The 15,125-nt window shown below is 30.0% G+C and overlaps 1 protein-coding gene across 7 annotated transcripts in view; it reads right to left on the bottom strand.

Moving 5' to 3' along the window:
* trc (Serine/threonine-protein kinase tricornered) overlaps nucleotides 1-15,125 on the bottom strand; it is a 594,883-nt gene that overhangs the window by 63,291 nt on the left and 516,467 nt on the right. Inside the window, exon 2 of one of the 7 annotated variants that reach the window (XM_075372911.1) lies at nucleotides 2,055-2,104. The exons of the other annotated variants lie outside the window; for them this stretch is intronic. The gene's annotated coding sequence lies outside the window, so the exon portion shown is untranslated. The remainder of the gene's footprint in view (nucleotides 1-2,054; nucleotides 2,105-15,125) is intronic. 7 annotated transcript variants of the gene reach the window in all.

Genomic DNA, 15,125 nt, shown 5'->3' on the forward strand with positions numbered 1-15,125 from the left:
TGGGATAAGTAAATTCGTAATCTAGTAAAATAACATAGATAAAATGACCGATAAAAAAAATAAGTAAAAATTGGTAGCAATCGATTTCTCGAAATTATTTACTTCCTGTTTTAAAAATCAGATTATTTTTTAGAAGCATTCATTTAAACTTATGAAAAACGTACTGTTTCGGATAAAATATTTACTTTTATTTCAAACACAACAGTTTTATAGTACTTAATTTCAGGACTGAAGCTGTTTACCCTCGCTACATATTTTAGGCGATTCCTAAACACGCATTACGTATATGTGCGTACATTACGTACATTAAACAAATTCCAAACTTTTAAACTTCCTTGAATCTTCTGGCAACTCGTTATGGCTAGCTTTATATTAAAACTAGCGGGTGCAGATGTACATTATTTGTAAATATTTTTTGGGAATGGGTTATTAAAAAAAAAAATCAAAGCCATTGTGCATAATGTCCGACATTAATCCATGGATTTTATATATAAAGTACATGGAATGACATTTTTCACACGCTACAAATTTTTACTATCATCCACTGTAGTAAGTATTATTGCTGAATGAATAGATAATTTCTTGAATCTTCCAAAAAATTTGAACTCGAGATCAGCGGGAAAAATTTCAAAGAATCAAGGAATAAACTGATCGGCTACGCGTCCTGCAGTCGAGTAACAACGAGTTCCCGGAAATAAAGCAGCTGCGTAGCGCCTAAGCCAGAGATCAGTAACTGGACGCCGTTATATGGAATGTGCTGCTACGTTCGCTATTGTTTGATGAAAATTGATATCGTAGTATTATTCATTTTAAAAACATAAATAAAACCACAAAAACAAGGCACTATTGATTTCAGGAAATGAAATTTATATTCACGCAAAAAAAAAATTCTTGACGAATGGTTCTCAGCGCAATTCTTAAAAACAGCGGTAAGACAATGGGTCCTACAATACAGAGTTTACAAACACAATCTTATACCATTTTTCTGTTACTGATCTACTATCTTTGATTGCCTGATCAAAATTATTACCTATTAAACAAGATAATCCCATTTTTCCCAATAATTTTTTTATTAACAATAACAAAAAGACCGATCGAAAAAATTGACACTCGACAAAACAACATTTAACCAAAACAACTTCTTAACGTTAAATACAAAACATATAGTCAAACCTAACAATTTAATTTAAACTTACTTAATAGCTACTACGCTAATATTTTTTTTCTAATAAATTTTCCCTAAAACAATTAATTATTTACAACTAAATAACTTTTCCCATGATGAAGAGTAATATTAATAGCCTAATTATTAATAATATTCATAAATATGAAACATTATATAATAATGATAATAATTTAGTAACAAATGGTAACGATATAATGACTTAATAAATGATGACACAGGGAAATAATAATAATAAATTTACTTGTCATTCATACTATTACCGGCTAAAATTTTATCTCTTATTAACGTGTTTAGATAATTACTGGAATCGGTATTTTTTTATTTATTGTAAATAACGGTATTAAAAACAAAGGTAACGAATCTTTTTTTCTACTAAAACAGTATTAATTAACAATGATAATTAAAAAGATCAGATAAAAATAGTACGTAATATTTGGAACTTTTCCAGTCCAGTATTTCCAAAAAGCAAATTAAAACGTATCCCAAATTGAAATGATGGAAAAGTTATACTTTATTAACATTAGCATTATGTGTAATGAATCTTTTTTTTAAATACATAAAAAATGGTCTTAGATCCAACCTTTTATAAACAATTTCACAAATTTAATCCTAAATTAAAATAAAATACTCGTAACTTATCAAAAAACTACATCAATAAAGTAATTTTTGGTTTAGATCGTTCAAAATGATTAATTTGTGTGTTCATTTTTTTTTCCATTCTTGTTAAGCACCCCAAGGAAACCAGCCTCGGCCTGTTAAGACTTAGCATGGTCTCCTTATAGTGCCGTGGCAGCAGTTTTATTTATAAAATATAAATAAAATGATAAACCGGGGTGGTATATTACACTAAAAGAAGATTGTAACTTACAATTTAATCGCAACTATATGCACATTAATTTCCAAATCTGCATTCCATACCTGAAATCAGAAAAAAATCTTATCAATGCGCTGACAATTTTGTAAATAAATACAAAATACAGATTATGAAAAAAAAATTAAAAAAAGCTTACTAGGGCAGACTATCCAATAATAATTTAAAGCTTTGAAGATAATAACGCCAGTGTTACATCATTTAAAACAAAAAACACAAACTAAACTACATATAATTCACCGAAGGTGTTGAAACTAATGCTAACAGAAATTAAATGCAAATAAAAGATTAAAAAATTACAAATGACAGATTTTCATTGAAAAATGACTTTACAAGTTTTTGTAAAAACATCTGCTCGTAACTTATACAGATGAGCAAAAAGTTATGCAACCCTAAATTCGAAATATATCGCGGAGGAAAATTTAGTTTTTTACAGGCGGAAATGTGTGTTCGGCAACACACGGTTAAAGAGTAGCACACACGATAGCCAAGAAATTTCCCTCCTTTTTTATGGAAATGGTGAGTTAGCTGTGAGCGTACAAACATGCCTTTCTCCCGGGCTCAACGTGCTGTCATTGTTGAAAGTTACTTTAAATCACAGTCATTCTTAAAATGTCAGGAAGACTTTTTTGGTTAGCTTTTCCTGAATCGCGGATGCCTAATAAATCAACGATTTTACGCGCAGTCGCTCGTTTTAGAGAAACCGGTAGGGTGTACGGATGAATGTAAACGGTCCGGCCAACCTACAGTTTAAAGTGATGCGTCCTTGGAAACTATCCGCGTATCCTTGATACGTTCACCAAGAAAATCGATACCAAAACTGTGTCAACAAACCGGAATGTCTTAACGGGAGTGTTCGCAGAACCACAAAGAAGCTAAAACTCCGACCGTAAAATTCACGTTGTGCATTGAGCTTCGAAAACCTGATAGGGGAAAAATAATGCATTACTGTCAATGTTTTTGGGTTTTTTTGCAGTGTTCGGGTGTTGAATTACGTTTCCTACTCAGCTGGTTTAACCAAAGTGGTGACGTAAATAACCGGAACGACAGATACTGGAGTTCAACCCACCGGGTTGGTCTAGTGGTGAACGCGTCTTCCTATATCAACCGATTTGGAAGTCGGGAGTTTCAGCGTTCAAGTCCTAGTAAAGTCAGTTATTTTTACACGGATTTGAATACTAGGTCGTGGACATCGGTGTTCTTTGGTGGTTGGGTTTCAATTAACCACACATCTCAGGAACGGCCGAACTGAGACTGTACAAGGCTACACTTTACACTCGTACATTTCATCCTCTAAAATATCTGAACGGTAATTACCGAAGGCTAAACAAAAAAAAAAAGAAGAAAATGATACTGGAGTTCATAAAACATTTTCCACGAGACCCAGTTGCATTCGTAGAAGGTTTGCATTTTGGGGAAAAGAATTGTAGGGGGAACAATCTTTTTCACGAGAACGGTAACAGCTGAACGTTACCAGAACATCATCATGCAATTCGTGGCAGTCTTCAAGTGCTGATAAACTAGATTGCTGGCTGCAGCAAAACGGTGCAACAGTGCACACAGCGAGTAGCACAATAATAATGTTGCGCAAGTTCTTTGCTGTATACACAATTTCTCGTGGATTGTGGCCGTCTAGATCGCCGGATTTTATCCTCAGACTTTTTTTATTTACCTACAAAATGCAATAAAAGATACTATATTAATAAAAAGTTTTTTTAATAATATTAATCATTGGATTGCATATCTTTTAACTCACTCTGTACTATGTTGTCTGCGGTCTTAAAATTCCACATCGCTTAACACAGATATAAAAAAGGCCTATTAATTTAGTCTTATCATTTAATTAAGCTTTGACGAACAATTTTGTTTTAAGTTTAATCAGTATGATTTATTATATACATAAATTTAAAATATTAAATTTTACAGTATTTTAATAAAGCTATTCGTTCACTTCATAACAGATTCTGATTAGAGAAAAATCTTCCCAATTTATTATTTCTTTATTTAAGGCAAAATTAATTTATGCGTTCTGTAATTAAAATTACCATACCATGCTACCACAGCTGTGACCTGAATTGCTTAATCAATTTACTGAACTTTTAATGTAGTCACAAACCGCTCAATACAGTTAAGTTTAACCGCACAACTGTTATGAACATAAAATTTATAAAATAAAAAAAAAGCTTCATTTTTTTTAAATCGTATAAACTTCTGCAAGATTAAATTAAATTTATTATATTAAAGTGACTCCCGACTTATTTAATTCAATTATACAACTTTTAAAGTTTTTAGAAGTGTCTTTTACCGTAACTCATTTTAAGAGACTTTCTGTTATTTTTTCATGCGGATTAAAAAAGTTAAAGATTTTTACGAATGGTATTATTTTTGTTGATTAAAAAAAATATTTTCTTTTAATAATATCCAATAAATATTGGAGTAAGTTATCTTTTATTAATGTAATACCGTACGTAACTCTACGGTATAAAGAAAATTAATTTTAAACGAAAAAATATTTTGTTAACGATATTACTGAAAGTTCCCAATATTTTACTAGTAATAAACTTCTCCCGTTCAAAGTAAAGTTGAATATTATTTTTATCCTAATTACCCGATATTTTTTTTGTTATTAATTATCCCACAGGAAGCTTAAAATTGTTTTAAGTTACGAGGTGAAAAAATGTCAACTTTCATAGCAATTGGAACCCGAACTGTTTATTTTTTATCCAAAAATCAGTAACGGAGAAACTTTCAATTTTCTACTGGTGAAAATAATGAAAAAAGTTCATATAAATATAGGTCTGGAACGCTTTGTTTTCGAGTTACGGCTAGCGAAAGATTTCGCCCGGATTTCAGCTCTTCTAATAAAAAGAAGCCTAACTGTAATGTTTGGAACCCAAATTAAGGAATAAAGTTAGTCGTTTCTAATGTAATTTGAGCTGAGAAATAGGATAAAGCAGATCCCAGAACTGAAACTCCAGTAGTTTTTAAGATATCCAACGTAAAACACAAAATTCGGTGTCGAAAAACAAGCTTTTTTTAGATTTGTAGTAAAATAACTTTGTTAAATGACTAATAAATACCGAAGATTTACACAAATTTTATTAATACATTCGTATTATCCCAGGGAAGGTCTAAAACCATAGATCGAGGCCCTAGCCCCCCCCCCCCTCGGGGTGAGGTTATGAATTAATGATAGATATTCATTAAAAAAACAAAAATTAATCCTTTTACGTTATTATATTTCTGTCACTATGGCAACAGAAATACATCAGCTGTTAAACAACTGATTTGCGAGATGGTTTATTATTATTGAGTTTTACTACCAGACTAGCCCGGAGGGCATTATAAATAACTCCAGGTATTTCAGTAAAAATTCTATCATTAGATAATATACTTAAACATAAATTTTTGTCACAAACTAAGATAAATGTGAAAAAATGCTAAGAATGAATAATTAATAAAATAAAAATGAAAAAACTTTAGAATAAAATTTTCATAGAATTAAACTCCCTTCAAAATATCACCTTAACACACCTACATCCAACTTTTTTTAAAAATAGATTTAATAAAATCGATCTTATTAATAAAACAACCTTCACCAAATATCACGACAGCGGATAAATCTCTTTCTTGAAATATAGCAGAGACCGTATTACAATGTATATAAAAAAAATAACTTTATAATCAATAATCTAGTATATTCTGTTTCATTTAAAAAAGAAAATTATCATAGATTTATTTAAAATAAAACAAAAGTGAAATATTACAGATGGAGAAATTTTTAAATCAACTTTTAGCGTTGGATATCTTGTTACTATTATCCGACTTAAGAATCGAACAACTCAGATTAAAGAAGCATTTTTTTATAAATGCAACACTTTAGAATACAAGTAGCGACAATATCACAAAAATGAAAAAAATTTTGGAAGATAATGAACATTTTCAAAATCCTGATTAATTACTGGACATAATGCATACGTGTAGTATTAAATAGACATACAGTAAATACTGCGACTGGAAATTGCCTAATACTCGTATAAAATTACCCTACACGGAACCACTAGTCACAATACAAAAATTTAAAAATATAACCCCTTTAGAAAATTTGGTAGATATATAATTCGGCCTATATATATAACCAACATATACATCAGAACAGTAAACGTGTTTATAAATATTATATATGCACGCGTGCGTAAACATCGCAGGTATACACATAAGTAATAAATATTGCATTACGTAAAACTGTACGGCGATTTGCTGACCTAAAAACCGGTTTAACAACTGGTTTTAGTTCTCTTAACCATTAAAAGCTAAAACTTAACTCACTGACTACTACACGCTTATCATTTATCACACACCCATCCTATATTTTACTTTCTCCTCTGAAAAAAAAAAGGAGTTGGGTTCGTATAGATTGTGATATTCTGCACCCATCAGTGACCTCTAACCGATAATATTATTATTATTATTATTATTATTATTATTATTATTATTATTACATAAGTAATAATAGTATAGATTAAACATTAACAAATGAATGCGATAAATAAGCACTCGCTAACAAAGAATATAATTATATTATAAATCTACAATTACATGAAAAAATAAAAATGAGAAAAATAGTATCCAAGATACGGAAAAGTTCAATAATACGAAAAAATTGAACCACAAAATAAAAAAAGAAAGTTACCAATAATAACGTATATACCGAAGGAAGAACTTCATCACTAAAGTAAAACGTTACAATATGGTTTTTTATTCAGTATTAAGGAAAGAATGGAAGATTCCAATACAACAAAGCGATAGGGATTTTTTTATACGTTAAAAGAGTAACTTATACCACAATCTATCAGTTTATTTAATAGGATTTATTTAATTGTACGTTACATTATAAGTTAGTAATGCTATACCATTTCTATTCACATAATCTTAACCCACCGGGTTGGTATAGTGGTGAACACGTCTTCCCAAATCAGCTTATTTGGAAGTCGAAGAGTTACAGCGTTCAAATTCTAGTAAAGGCAGGTAATTTTATACGGATCTGAATACTAGATCGTGGATACCAGTGTACTTTACTGGAAGTGTACTTCATTTACACTGTACCAGTGTAAATGAATATAATCTTGTACAATCTCGGTTCGACCATTCCTGAGATGTGTGGTTAAATTGAAACCCAACCACCAAAGAAAGAACACCGGTATCCATCTCTAGTATTCAAATCCGTACTAAAGTAACTGCCTTTACTAGGATTTGAAACTTATAACTTTAGACTTCAAATTCAGCTGATTTGCGATGACGAGTTAACCGCTAGATCAACCCGGTGGGTTTCATTCACACAGCTGTAAATATGATTCATCACTCCTTATTATAAGATTATTATAAATAACGTCTTTGTTAACGTGTTAAGATTTATAAAGTGGCAAAAAAAAGTTGTGCTATTGACAGCATTTAATGTCTGCACTGAATTAGAGTAAATCGTTATGAAAATCCGTTTTGAACACTGGTGTTCCCGTAAACCGAATTAAATTAAATGACGACAGCAGACCTCCGTTTAGGAATTCGTACCGCTGCAGTTCTTACGTTTTTAATATTTTCATGAGTACATTTTTTTGTAGGTAGGAAGCTAACTGTTTCAACTCATTTCCTGTTTGGTCCAGAACTACTGTAGGTATTACTTCAGAGAATGATATGTATGAAAGTAAATGAAGTGTAGTCTTGTACAGTCGTCTCAGGTCGACATATTCCTGAGATGTGCCAACCACTAAAGAACACCGATATCCACGATCGAGTATCCAAATCCGAATGAAAGTGCCCTTATTAGGATTTTAATTGATTCAAATACCAGTTTCTTCAAACTTTTGCAACCGTATTTTAATCTACGGTAAAACAACATGCTCTGTTACCACTGTACAGTAGCTATACAGAAAGCCTAACGACTGAAGTGGTTAAGGGTAAAGCTGGGGTTTGTAATTCCAAACATTACTAAAATCCTTGATTACTAAAAAAAAAAACTTTCCATATATATATATATATATATATATATACCCACACACGTATATATTGTTTCATATCAAGAAAGTTTTATTTCCGAGGTTTAAAAATAAGAAAAAACTACTAAATAATCTTGCCTAAAAAATATACATTCTCGTAATTTTCTTCAAGGATCAGAAAAAACAGAGCAGAATTATAAAAAAGAACTACTAACAATAATAAAATAGGAAGCAAGTTCCTACAAATACAATAAGGTTGAACTCTTCGGTGTCCATGATATTAAACATCGAAAGAATTACTTTTACCGATAATAAATTTTTTTCATTAGGAAAGGAACTGGGCGTAAATCCAAATTTCTAAACCAATAGGACACCTCAATAGTAGTTTACAAGGCCTTTTTAAAACTAAATAATTTTGTCTAATAGAGGTTCACACCAGCCTCCAGGCTTATACCTGTGCAAATACACAATATTGTAGATTTTAAAAGCATTTTGTTATGTCCTAGGTCGGCATGTATTACCTGAACTTTGAAATAAACCAATCACATATGAACAACCTATTGTTTGGCAAGAGATAATGACCGAATACATTCATTACAGTCAACTTATATTATAAATATATATGTATATATTATATACGTTATGTTTTTGAGACGGAGATTTTTTATAACAATAAAACTCAAATAAAATCAAGATTCTAACAATAAAAATAAAGGTAATACGATTAGTTATTTTTAGAAATAAGATATATTAACATAATATTAAATGATAAACAATTAAATAATATTATTACAAACGAGTGTATTAATAATAACAGATAAAGAAGGGAGGCGTGTCTAAAAAGTCAGTCAGTCGCTGTTGCCACACCTTTAAATCACAAGTTAACTCGTTAAGTATATTTAGGATCGTATAAACAAAACAACGCGCACGCACCTAACTTTACTGTATTGCATAACTTATACAGTATGATATTTCAGTTTACACTAGGGAGCAGACAAAATATTAAGACTTATTGTAATGGTGAATGAGTTACTACAAAATAAAGGAAAATAAGGAACTGAACATTAAATTTGTCCAATATAACCTTTGAACTAAAAATCCCCCTACATTCTTTCTTTATGATTTGCTTTCAACATACGGCTACCGTCATGCAATTTGAAATAATAATATACTACAAATTATATATATATATATACTCAAATGTTGGTTAACAGATAAATTAGTGCAATAATGGTATAAAATTACAAACAACAATCAAAAGCAATAACATAAGATTCAAAATAGGATAATAAGGATTCATATAACATAAGATAAGGTGTTTATTACTAAAGCATGATACTGTTTATGATTATGAAACACTGGTAATGACTAAATGATTTTATCCATTTATAAAGAGTTAACACAAAGAGAATGCAGACCACCCACTCGCTTAAAAAAAAAAACCAAACTGAATACTTTATACATTAGAAAAAATTATTTTGTATCAGAACTCTTCTAAATCCTTAATATTATAAATTTAATGGACTGTTTACAAACTAAAATTTATTATATGCAACTACATATTTTGTTGTTTAGTTTACATAATAAAAGCGCAAAACGGATGGAAATACATTAAACGCAATTTTTTATACACAAAGCGTACGCATTACTAGAATAAACGAAATATAATGGCATTAAACAATAACTTAATTCTGATATAAGTTTTTAATTAAAATAAAATTAGCTGTTCAGTCGAAATATTTTTCCTGAATTTTATGTATGTAATAAGCAAACGTAACAACGAATAATTTTCCAATTTGTCCGTATTTAAGATCCGGTCATGACTAGAACAGCCGTTTACATAAATCTGTCCATTAACAAATATATTATACAAACTCCACAAATAAACTGACTGAACATTAACTTGCATATTTGCTTGTGTAACATAACTTGTTAGTTAAATCAACATTACATGATAAACATTCAATACATTAAACAAAAAATACAGTAATATACCTTTTATCCGATTTAAATAAAAGACAAAAACTCGGGTAAAAAAAAAAATAAAAAATCGTAAAATATTTGATATTAACAAAACCTCCTATTTCTTTTTCCTGTTTATTCTCAGGGAATTACCGTTCAGGTATTACTTCAGAGGATGAATAAAGATGATATGTACGAGTGTAAATGAAGTGTAATCTTGTACAGTCTCAGTTCGACCATTCGTGAGATGTGTGGTTAATTGAAACCCAACCACCAAAAAAAAACCGGTATCCACGATCTTGTATTTAAATCCGCATGAAAGTAAGCCTTTACTACGACTTGAATGCTGGAACTCTCGACTTCCAAGAAACCTGATTTGGGAAGATGCGTTCACCACTAGACCAACCCGATGGGTTAACAAAACCTCCTTAAGTTTTGTAACACAACCCACACGTTTTGTTCTTAACTAAGTATTATTTTACTTATTTTCACACTAAATTAATATTAATTATACCGGATAGAGCGAAAGTCACTTTACCCACTGAATCCGGAGGTACCAGGTTCGAATCCTGGTCAGACACGGCAATTTTCAGCCGCTACAAAATTTAATTTCCATATTCCCTCGTACAAGATTCTCTGGTGAATTAATAAATCAAATAAAAAAAAAAAAACATAAATAAAAAATTAATATTTCAATTAACTTTTCTCAATATTAATGTATCCATTCCAAAATAAAGAAGTAAACGGTCTAAAATTTGTATTTTCTCGAACCACAGAGCAGAATTGCTTCTTCAATTTTTCAAGCTTTTACTTTCCCGATACAAACTCTCTCTCTCTCTCTCTCAGTTTTTTGTTTAGCCTCCGGAACCACCGTTAGGTATTACTTCAGAGGATAATATGTATGAATGTAAATGAAGTGTGTTTTTTACACTCTCAGAAAACCAGTATCCACGATCTAGTATTCAAACCCGTATAAAATTAACTGTCTTTACTAGGATTTGAACCTTTCCCGACAATTGTCCGTATCAAAAATTGCCTTAACACTTTTCTGGTCTTTTACATTCAAGGAATCAAGAAACGTCCAAAAGTACAAAAATAGGGCGAAGTAAAGTATATTCATGCGTGCACGCGTGTGTTGGCGTCGTACCTGATTTAAAATTGTGTACTAGCCGATAAAAAATTTCAAATTGGCACGTTGAATTCTATATACCAAACATTGATGATAAACCCTGATAATATTTAATGTGTGATATCGGGATCTCAAAAAGGTCAGAAATGATAAGGATCAAGAATGATCATCTCTCGCGGCCGGGACTCAACTTTATCATTTACTATTCAGGTTTTGAGCTGGTTAAAAAATAAAGGATACTTCCCTCATAAATGTTTATATTCTTTCTGATTTTGCTTATGTTTTTGTTCATATCTGTACACATAATTCTGCCGTTTCCTGTAATTTTTTATCTCATGGTGTATTGTTTTAATCTTTCACAATACCCATTATATTAGAAAGAAAATTTTCAGATGTTTCCATCTAACCTTACAAATTCGTTAACAAAAATCAGCAATGGTTTGAAACAGAAATAAATAAAAAATAATAACGATTACATAAAATTGAAATTGCGAAACACTGTAATTTTCACTAATTGCAGTTTGATGAAATCTTTTTTATTTAGTAATCTAATTAGTAAAATTTTCGATGAAACTACATTTAATATAAGCTTATGGTAGAGTAAAATTAATTAATGTTATATAAGTTTACTTTTTCATTTAATGATATAAAAATAAAAAACTCTTCCAGCGACAAATAAATAAACTATTATATCAACACATTAAGAAACAAGAGCATTTAGAAAACTAATCTCAAAAAAATCTCTTTTTAAAATTACGGCATAAAAAAAGATTCAATAACAGTAAAGCATGTTCCTTCAATCCATATTAATCTAATTGCAAGTCTACAAAAAATATCCAAGTACGTAAAGATCACGTAGAAAGGAAATATCTAAAAAATAATACGCTAAAGATGAAATGTGGCTGCAAAGATACGCTTTAGTTTGTCCCTTTCATTTTTACGAGAGGGCGGATATCCTGTACTCAGGTGGGTAGGTAGTAGGATATAAGGATATGCTTAAGAGGCAGCAGGCCACACAAGTGAATCGTAAAAAAATCACACCACGCGCTAAACACGTACACGTGTTAAGCACGTGGCTGATTCGACACTATTTTAGAATCACTATTAATACAGAATCCCTTAACGCAACTTTAAAAACAAAATCTCAACCTTTCAACATTTTTAACGCAGTTAATACTGTTTATATTATCGATTAAATGACAAGATCTAAGCGATAAAACAATATTGTTCTTTTTCCACTAAATGTTCCATTACAGATGAAATTTAACACAAAGAAACCTTTTTTGTTACTATTTCAACGTTGAAAATTAAACGTTTAAAATATTTAGTTAGAAAATAATACGGTTTTAAAGAACAAAAAAGAATTTCTCACTAGAAAAAGAATTGTGTTGAGTTATACATCAAATCATCCAGAACTAGGTTATTTTGTTAGTGAAAAATATTGCAAAGAAAAATTTAACAGTTAAATAAACAATTACAATATCAAATTACTGAATTAATAATAACTTCTATTATTAGTAATAAACTGTACATTCCAATTGTTTTAGTACATTTTTTCTCTGAGCACAAAAAAAGGGTTCAGAGTGAATCAATATTACAACAACATATTTTTCAGGGTTTCTAAAGGAAAAACTTCGTATCATCCACGGGAACTGTGTAGATAATGTGAATATATCAAACTAGATCGTTCTTCAGATAGCCCGCCTGAATGGGTAATATATTTACCTTACGTGTAACAAAGTGAAAATAATCCTATTTCATTAAAATTATAACAAAATAATTAGAAAAATACAGTATGTTTTATAGAATTTCTAATTAAACAATATGAAATAAACTTCCTTTTTTATATTAATTTAACGAACTCGTTTGAAACAAAAACATATATAAACAGACTTTCGTATTAATGTAATAAAGTTAAAACGACATTATAAAACATCCAAATAGATGGATGTGTATGGTGTTTCAAGATGGATGGTGCTAAGTCGGTACGTAATGGTGGCGCTATCGCCTACCAGTCAGTCAAATGGGTGCCACAAATATATATACCTATATCATCAACAGTACACACGAGTACACATCTGAAATCAAAATCAATATCAGAATAAACTTATCCACAAATAGCTCACCAAGTTTACATCAAAAGAAACCTCATTCCTTCTACTAACAACACCTTAATTTTTAACGTTTTAGAAAACTTCAAATAAACTATATTATTTATTTTTTTTTAAATCCAATTAATGAGGAAATTCGATTAATATATCCTAATTATTAGCATAATGTAATAAAAATAGAATTACCAATTTTACATTTTTTTCAGTGCATACTCTTTGCTGGGCACAAAAGGTTAGTAATAAAATATTATAAACTAACAAAACTATAATTTATTTTTAAATACACTAATTTAAAGCTAATCTTTTAAACCCTCAAGAGCAAACAACTTTTCTGAACCAAATCATGAACTTCAACAAATATTTTATAAATTTATAAACGATTAGATTTCCGCGGTGCGGTGATTAAAATCGTACATAAATAATTTAATACATCTGGAAAGAGACAAAGAGGTTTTAAAATTACAATATAGAAAAGCCATAGCCACATCACATTCAAAAAAATGGAAAATTAACCCAACCGTTTTATGACTAAATGTATTTATTGAAATAATAAAAATGAAACTATATATTATAAGTTGTAAAATATCTTAATTTGCAGTTATAATAAATTCGAACTTGAATGGAATTAATCAACGAAATAAAATTTAATGACAGATTTTTATCTATTCAGCTAAAACAGAAAATAATTCAAGGATATCGGATGATGCAATATCCTATGAATTGCAGTACACTGGGCTTTCCCTCTTTGCTGTTGGGTAATTCTAATGCTCTGATCTGTTATTTTTAAGGATTGACGTATTCTTGGGAAATGAATGATAGGACTCCGTACCGCCCGTTAAATGTTATTTACTAATTTCGATGGCTGAAAATTGGACAGAATATGCGCTTAACTTAGCTTGCTCATCTCTGGTTCATATTCCCTTCAAATATTTAGAGATAGTCCTCCCTTACCGGGATTTACAGGCCTAGTTCTCTAAAACAGCCTTAGAAAAACGAAATAAGTTAAGTACAGTCAGTATACAGTTTAGCTAGTGTATACAGAATTGTAAGAATTTAGATGAAGGATTTTTATATTAAGAAAAATAAAATCTGTAAAATTATTTTTACACAGAAAAAAAAGTTTCCAATTTCAATATATTATATATTCCAACAGGAATTTGGCTATACAGTTCATAATTTTTTTAAAAATAGATCTACGCAAAACGGTTGATCAGCAATGTACCGCTGCTAACATTACGCGTAAAAATGGACCGATCTCCAAGGGATTAAGAGCACGATGAGCACCCGTTTATCTGGAAGAAACCAAGAGGTAAATCTGTTACGTTTCCAACTGCATTTCAGCTGACAATAGATCGTCTTTCAACTATCCATTCTTCACCTAGATTCTTCACGTTTGATTCTATGGATGTAGGCCAGACAAGCTACGTCTATCCAGAGGTTTCCGAAATCTATAACCAGTGCATCCTTGATACAAAGTAGAAGATTGTGGATGCCTGTGGACTAGTTTAGGAACAGAAGTTTCCTAAAACGTTTTCGAAAAAAGCTATAAATTATCCTAATATGAAGAACCTACTGTAAAATACCTGGGACTTCTTATAATCCCTTAAAAATTCATAATACAAAATGTAACACAGTGTGGAAAGGTTTAAGCAAAATTTAATAATTTTAGTTGAAATTATTAAATTACTAAAATTATAATTAAAAAAATAAATTAAATTTTGTTCTTAATTATATTTAATTTCAATAATAAGAAACTAAATGTGATCAATCATAATAATCATCGATAAAAATAGTAATAAATTTACTCCAAAAATGTAGTAATTCATTCAAAAAAAAGTAAAAAAACCAAATAAACGGAAAAATTATTTAAGAT

This window comes from Lycorma delicatula, chromosome 8, assembly GCF_047948215.1.
Source record: "Lycorma delicatula isolate Av1 chromosome 8, ASM4794821v1, whole genome shotgun sequence".
Classification (NCBI taxonomy): domain Eukaryota; kingdom Metazoa; phylum Arthropoda; class Insecta; order Hemiptera; family Fulgoridae; genus Lycorma; species Lycorma delicatula.